Source organism: Mytilus trossulus, chromosome 2 (genome assembly GCF_036588685.1).
Source record: "Mytilus trossulus isolate FHL-02 chromosome 2, PNRI_Mtr1.1.1.hap1, whole genome shotgun sequence".
Taxonomy (NCBI): domain Eukaryota; kingdom Metazoa; phylum Mollusca; class Bivalvia; order Mytilida; family Mytilidae; genus Mytilus; species Mytilus trossulus.
The window spans coordinates 27,168,611-27,177,202 of record NC_086374.1 but is presented as its reverse complement, the minus strand read 5'-3'; positions in this window follow the sequence as shown (position 1 = coordinate 27,177,202).

The window sequence follows — 8,592 nt, the reverse complement described above, 5'->3', positions numbered from 1 at the left end:
AAAATATTTTAATCTACATAATTCATATGAAATCATTAAAATAAAAAATAAATAAAAAAAAAAACAATCAAAATTCTATGCTCTACAGATTTTTTACAAATGGAGTCTAAAGTATTTCATCATGAATGCACCGTTTCAAATGCATATATGAGTGACAATCAAATAAATGTGTTATACGCTTCGCATGCTATGAGGTATAGACTGATATACATCATAACTTAAATCAAAATTAAAGTAATATGAAACGAATCAGTGTACGAAAAGACAGTTATTCAATAGCAGTATATAATTTATGAAGATTTTGATAATAAAAGTGAGTTTCTTTTGCTAGAAAGTCACGTACACCTAGCCGTTCAAGTATATAAAATTTATTCAACTTTTACATATTTTTACATTATTTCATATGACTTTAAACATGTTAAAGGAGAAATTAAAAAAAATCTGTAAGCTGTCTTTGGCAATTTTTTTATAGTAACTTCATTACTAGTTTTTATAACATATTTTTCTAAAAAGAGGGCAAAAATCTGATTGTTATGTAGCAAAGTTGTTTCATTTGAAACATGTATCACAAAATACAATGCTGTCATTGCTAATATATGATACCGTGAATAATTTTGCATATTTAAGTGCCATCGATAATAGAATGTCGTCATCGAATATTCTCGTTACGCCGTATTCAAATAGACTCGTACGTTTCATTGTTCTTACAAAATATAGGTCACTATAGAAAATCTATATGAAAGAGTGTTTTGTTTCACTATATATGTACTGGATAATTATGCAAAACGCCTATTTCAGACAAGGTACCCGCAGAAGCCCAGAAATATCTTCGTTAGTTGCATATATATTATGTGTGTTTGTGTTTTACCTCCAATCTTCTTGGCAAGTTTAGAGGATTACTTTTCTATTATATCGTGAATCGAATTTAGCATTTCCCTAAAATGATTATGATCTATCTCTAAGTCTAAAAGCTTTTTACATACATATATTGATGAACTTTCTCTCCAAAGTGCGTTTTACGTATCCTTTTTAAAAATGAATGAAAGTTGAGACTACCATATGCATGTATTGTTTCAGATATAAGTAAACCACAAACTGAATCACGGCAATACACACCACAGGGATTAACTGTATACAACCATGTGCCACTTGTGTCTAATCCGGAATATTAATACACTGTACTTGTATTGCGGTCAGTATGTTCAATATACAGTTCACATTATTAGTTCTTCATTGTTAAGATTTTATATGGTCTGCCTCTTCATGCCTCTTGTAAATGTGTATGTATAATTGACAAATGATGTATATCTTTGTGTAGAGACATCGCCGCAGTTTTTAAGATCTATAGAGGATGCCATTAATAATAAAATATATTTGACCTGCGATTTCAATAATGACCACTTTAGCCAGATCTTTATCGTAACATTTAATGTAATGAAGTCTAAAGATTTAATTAAAACTACGCTTGTGATCTCATCAAAGAATCATCTAAGTTAACTGAACATTCATCTTGACCTAAGCGGAGTATGAAGGGAGATGTAGATGTATACATATTTCATTACGCCGTTCGCGGTGCCTTGAATAGAGCAGAATAATCAATAAGCATGATCAAATTTATAAATAATCAAAATATTTTGTTCTATGATTGAATATTAAAGATGATGGAGTAGAAATACTACAAACCAATGTTATCTTCAAATATGTGCATCTCTACCAGTAGAAGGAGAGACAACTCATACTCCACACTAGCATTGGTAACTTGTGCATCTCTACCAGTAGTAGGGAAGATAACTCATACTCTGCACTAGCATTGGTAACTTGGGCATCTTTACCAGTAGTAGGGAAGACAACTCATACTGCACGATATCATTGGTAACTTGTGCATCTCTACCAGTAGTAGGAGAGACAACTCATACTCCACACTAGCAATCTCTACCAGTAGAAGGAGAGACAACTCATACTCCACTCTAGCATAGGTAACTTGTGCATCTCTACCAGTAGTAGGGAAGATAACTCATACTCTGCACTAGCATTGGTAACTTGAGCATCTCTACCAGTAGTAGGGAAGACAACTCATACTGCACGATATCATTGGTAACTTGTGCATCTCTACCAGTAGTAGGGAAGACAACTCATACTGCACGATATCATTGGTAACTTGTGCATCTCTACCAGTAGTAGGGAAGATAACTCATACTCTGCACTAGCATTGGTAACTTGAGCATCTCTACCAGTAGTAGGGAAGACAACTCATACTGCACGATATCATTGGTAACTTGTGCATCTCTACCAGTAGTAGGAGAGACAACTCATACTCCACACTAGCAATCTCTACCAGTAGAAGGAGAGACAACTCATACTGCACACTAGCATTGGTAACTTGTGCATCTCTACCAGTAGAAGGAGAGACAACTCATACTGCACACTAGCATTGGTAACTTGTGCATCTCTACCAGTAGTAGGAGAGACAACTCATACCCCACACTAGCATTGGTAACTTGTGCATCTCTGCCAGTAGTAGGGAAGATAACTCATACTCCACACTAGCATTGGTAACTTGTGCATCTCTACCAGTAGTAGGAGAGACAACTCATACTCCACACTAGCAATCTCTACCAGTAGTAGGAGAGACAACTCATACTCCACACTAGCATTGGTAACTTGTGCATCTCTACCAGTAGAAGGGAAGACAACTCATACTCCACACTAGCATTGGTAACTTGATCATCTCTACCAGTAGTAGGGAAGACAACTCATACTGCACACTAGCATTGTTAACTTGTGCATCTCTACCAGTAGTAGGGGGGACAACTCATACTCCACACTAGCATTGGTAACTTGTGCATCTCTACCAGTAGTAGGGAAGACAACTCATACTCCACACTAGCATTGGTAACTTGTGCATCTCTACCAGTAGTAGGGAAGATAACTCATACTGATCATTGGATACTTGTGCATCTCTATCAGGAGTAGGAGAGACAACTCATTCTCCACACTAGCATTGGTAACTTGTGCATCTCTACCAGTAGTAGGGAAGACAACTCATACTGATCATTGGATACTTGTGCATCTCTACCAGGAGTAGGAGAGACAACTCATACTCCACACTAGCATTGGTAACTTGTGCATCTCTACCAGTAGAAGGGAAGAGAACTCATACTGCACGATATCATTGGTAACTTGTGCATCTCTACCAGTAGTAGGAGAGACAACTCATACTCCGCACTAGCATTGGTAACTTGAATATCTCTACCAGTAGAAGGGAAGACAACTCTCACTCCACACTAGCATTGGTAACTTGTGCATCTCTACCAGTAGAAGGGAAGAGAACTCATACTACACGATATCATTGGATACTTGTGCATCTCTACCAGTAGTAGGAGAGACAACTCATACTCCGCACTAGCATTGGTAACTTGAATATCTCTACCAGTAGAAGGGAAGACAACTCTCACTCCACACTAGCATTGGTAACTTGTACATCTCTACCAGTAGTAGGAGAGACAACTCTCACGCCACACTAGCATTGGTAACTTGTGCATCTCTACTAGTAGTAGGGAAGATAACTCATACTCCACACTAGCAATCTCTACCAGTTGTAGGAGAGACAACTCATACTCCACACTAGCATTGGTAACTTGTGCATCTCTACCAGTAGAAGGGAAGAGAACTCATACTGCACACTAGCATTGGTAACTTGTGCATCTCTACCAGTAGTAGGAGAGACAACTCATACTCCACACTAGCATTTTTTACATGTGCATCTCTACCAGTAGTAGGGAAGACAACTCATACTCCACACTAGCATTGGTAACTTAAGCATCTCTACCAGTAGTAGGAGAGACAACTCATTCTCCACACTAGCATTGGTAACTTGTGCATCTCTACCAGTAGAAGGGAAGAGAACTCATACTGCACACTAGCATTGGTAACTTGTGCATCTCTAACAGTAGTAGGAGAGACAACTCATACTCCACACTAGCATTTTTAACATGTGCATCTCTACCAGTAGTAGGGAAGACAACTCATACTCCACACTAGCATTAGTAACTTGTGCATCTCTACCAGTAGTAGGGAAGACAACTCATACTCCACACTAGCATTTGTAACTTGTGCATCTCTACCAGTAGTAGGAGAGACAACTCATACTCCACACTAGCATTTTTAACATGTGCATCTCTACCAGTAGTAGGGAAGACAACTCATACTCCACACTAGCATTGGTAACTTGTGCATCTCTACCAGTAGTAGGGAAGACAACTCATACTAAAACACTAGCATTGGTAACTTTTGCATCTCTACCAGTAGTAGGAGAGACAACTCATACGCCGCACTAGCATTTTTAACATGTGCATCTCTACCAGTAGTAGGGAAGACAATTCATACTGCACACTAGCATTGGTAACTTAAGCATCTCTACCAGTAGTAGGAGAGACAACTCATACTCCACACTAGCATTGGTAACTTGTGCATCTCTACCAGTAGTAGGGAAGATAACTCATACTGCACACTAGCATTGGTAACTTGTGCATCTCTACCAGTAGTAGGAGAGACAACTCATACTCCACACTAGCATTGGTAACTTGTGTATCTCTACCAGTAGAAGGGAAGACAACTCATACTCCACACTAGCATAGGTAACTTGTGCATCTCTACCAGTAGTAGGGAAGATAACTCATACTCTGCACTAGCATTGGTAACTTGAGCATCTCTACCAGTAGTAGGGAAGACAACTCATACTGCACGATATCATTGGTAACTTGTGCATCTCTACCAGTAGTAGGGAAGACAACTCATACTGCACGATATCATTGGTAACTTGTGCATCTCTACCAGTAGTAGGGAAGATAACTCATACTCTGCACTAGCATTGGTAACTTGAGCATCTCTACCAGTAGTAGGGAAGACAACTCATACTGCACGATATCATTGGTAACTTGTGCATCTCTACCAGTAGTAGGAGAGACAACTCATACTCCACACTAGCAATCTCTACCAGTAGAAGGAGAGACAACTCATACTGCACACTAGCATTGGTAACTTGTGCATCTCTACCAGTAGAAGGAGAGACAACTCATACTGCACACTAGCATTGGTAACTTGTGCATCTCTACCAGTAGTAGGAGAGACAACTCATACCCCACACTAGCATTGGTAACTTGTGCATCTCTACCAGTAGTAGGGAAGATAACTCATACTCCACACTAGCATTGGTAACTTGTGCATCTCTACCAGTAGTAGGAGAGACAACTCATACTCCACACTAGCAATCTCTACCAGTAGTAGGAGAGACAACTCATACTCCACACTAGCATTGGTAACTTGTGCATCTCTACCAGTAGAAGGGAAGACAACTCATACTCCACACTAGCATTGGTAACTTGATCATCTCTACCAGTAGTAGGGAAGACAACTCATACTGCACACTAGCATTGTTAACTTGTGCATCTCTACCAGTAGTAGGGGGGACAACTCATACTCCACACTAGCATTGGTAACTTGTGCATCTCTACCAGTAGTAGGGAAGACAACTCATACTCCACACTAGCATTGGTAACTTGTGCATCTCTACCAGTAGTAGGGAAGATAACTCATACTGATCATTGGATACTTGTGCATCTCTATCAGGAGTAGGAGAGACAACTCATTCTCCACACTAGCATTGGTAACTTGTGCATCTCTACCAGTAGTAGGGAAGACAACTCATACTGATCATTGGATACTTGTGCATCTCTACCAGGAGTAGGAGAGACAACTCATACTCCACACTAGCATTGGTAACTTGTGCATCTCTACCAGTAGAAGGGAAGAGAACTCATACTGCACGATATCATTGGTAACTTGTGCATCTCTACCAGTAGTAGGAGAGACAACTCATACTCCGCACTAGCATTGGTAACTTGAATATCTCTACCAGTAGAAGGGAAGACAACTCTCACTCCACACTAGCATTGGTAACTTGTGCATCTCTACCAGTAGAAGGGAAGAGAACTCATACTACACGATATCATTGGATACTTGTGCATCTCTACCAGTAGTAGGAGAGACAACTCATACTCCGCACTAGCATTGGTAACTTGAATATCTCTACCAGTAGAAGGGAAGACAACTCTCACTCCACACTAGCATTGGTAACTTGTACATCTCTACCAGTAGTAGGAGAGACAACTCTCACGCCACACTAGCATTGGTAACTTGTGCATCTCTACTAGTAGTAGGGAAGATAACTCATACTCCACACTAGCAATCTCTACCAGTTGTAGGAGAGACAACTCATACTCCACACTAGCATTGGTAACTTGTGCATCTCTACCAGTAGAAGGGAAGAGAACTCATACTGCACACTAGCATTGGTAACTTGTGCATCTCTACCAGTAGTAGGAGAGACAACTCATACTCCACACTAGCATTTTTAACATGTGCATCTCTACCAGTAGTAGGGAAGACAACTCATACTCCACACTAGCATTGGTAACTTAAGCATCTCTACCAGTAGTAGGAGAGACAACTCATTCTCCACACTAGCATTGGTAACTTGTGCATCTCTACCAGTAGAAGGGAAGAGAACTCATACTGCACACTAGCATTGGTAACTTGTGCATCTCTAACAGTAGTAGGAGAGACAACTCATACTCCACACTAGCATTTTTAACATGTGCATCTCTACCAGTAGTAGGGAAGACAACTCATACTCCACACTAGCATTAGTAACTTGTGCATCTCTACCAGTAGTAGGGAAGACAACTCATACTCCACACTAGCATTTGTAACTTGTGCATCTCTACCAGTAGTAGGAGAGACAACTCATACTCCACACTAGCATTTTTAACATGTGCATCTCTACCAGTAGTAGGGAAGACAACTCATACTCCACACTAGCATTGGTAACTTGTGCATCTCTACCAGTAGTAGGGAAGACAACTCATACTAAAACACTAGCATTGGTAACTTTTGCATCTCTACCAGTAGTAGGAGAGACAACTCATACGCCGCACTAGCATTTTTAACATGTGCATCTCTACCAGTAGTAGGGAAGACAATTCATACTGCACACTAGCATTGGTAACTTAAGCATCTCTACCAGTAGTAGGAGAGACAACTCATACTCCACACTAGCATTGGTAACTTGTGCATCTCTACCAGTAGTAGGGAAGATAACTCATACTGCACACTAGCATTGGTAACTTGTGCATCTCTACCAGTAGTAGGAGAGACAACTCATACTCCACACTAGCATTGGTAACTTGTGTATCTCTACCAGTAGAAGGGAAGACAACTCATACTCCACACTAGCATTGGTAACTTGTGCATCTCTACCAGTAGTAGGGAAGATAACTCATACTCTGCACTAGCATTGGTAACTTGTGCATCTCTACCAGTAGTAGGGAAGATAACTCATACTGCACGATATCATTGGTAACTTGTGCATCTCTACCAGTAGTAGGAGAGACAACTCATATTCCACACTAGCATTTTTAACATGTGCATCTCTACCAGTAGTAGGGAAGACAACTCATACTCCGCACTAGCATTTTTAACATGTGCATCTCTACCAGTAGTAGCACTAGTAGCACGATTTCAGTCTGAAACGGTCATTTTGGTCTGATCACATCTTGATTGACTGGATTTACCGCTAGAGAAAATCGTCTAGATATTTAAGATCGTTAAGTCACCATTCAGATCGATAGCCTCATCAGGTAAATCAGTTCGTTAAGGCATGTCAAGACGGAAAAGACTCAATCGTCTAGCGGGCTGTTTAGACCCGTTAAGACCGTGTCAGACCAAAACAGACCATGGATACAAAATTACGTTCAAAATGTTCAGACCCTGTTTGGATCCGTTCAGTATACCGGTTTGATACCACGAGTTGCGCCCCTTCTACTCGATAATGCATTTTAGATTAATATATATAGATGTATTTTAATATTATTATTTGAAGTATATTTTGATTAATTAAAAAAAAAAAATAAAGATTAAATCTTCTGTTGATTTTTTATTTCTTTTCTTGTTTTGTTGAGGAATAACTAATAAATTATTCTTCTATATATGTTGTTTATTTTATAATAAATATAAGTTTATATAAATATATATTGATAATTAAATGCAAGGACGTATGTTTATTGTATACACACCAAAATGTATGCCATAAATTTAACCTTAAAATGTTGTGAACACCGGTGAAAATGTTTTTCGTATTTGAAGATTAAATAGTAACGGAAAATTGTAAACGTAACCTAAAAAAAATAAGGAGATGTGGTATGATTGCCAATGAGACAATCCACAGAAATGCAACGGAGGCAAATTAACACATGCATATTTTTGTTTTATGTATTACAGTTGCTTGAATTCGCTATCTGTTGATATATGTCATAGTTTACCGTGAATCTGTTGCTTTTTTTATGTTTATTTTTTTTCGTGCGAGTTTCTCTATTAAACTTGGAAAAAAATATTCTCGACATCCGGGAATTAAAAATAAAAGACTTCCCGGATCCCGAAAGCTGATCATGATACTGCATTCAGTCTTTGTCGGGACCTTGTTAAAGTATCACCGTATAAAAATGTTCATTCAAACAATGTTGTATCCTTATAATA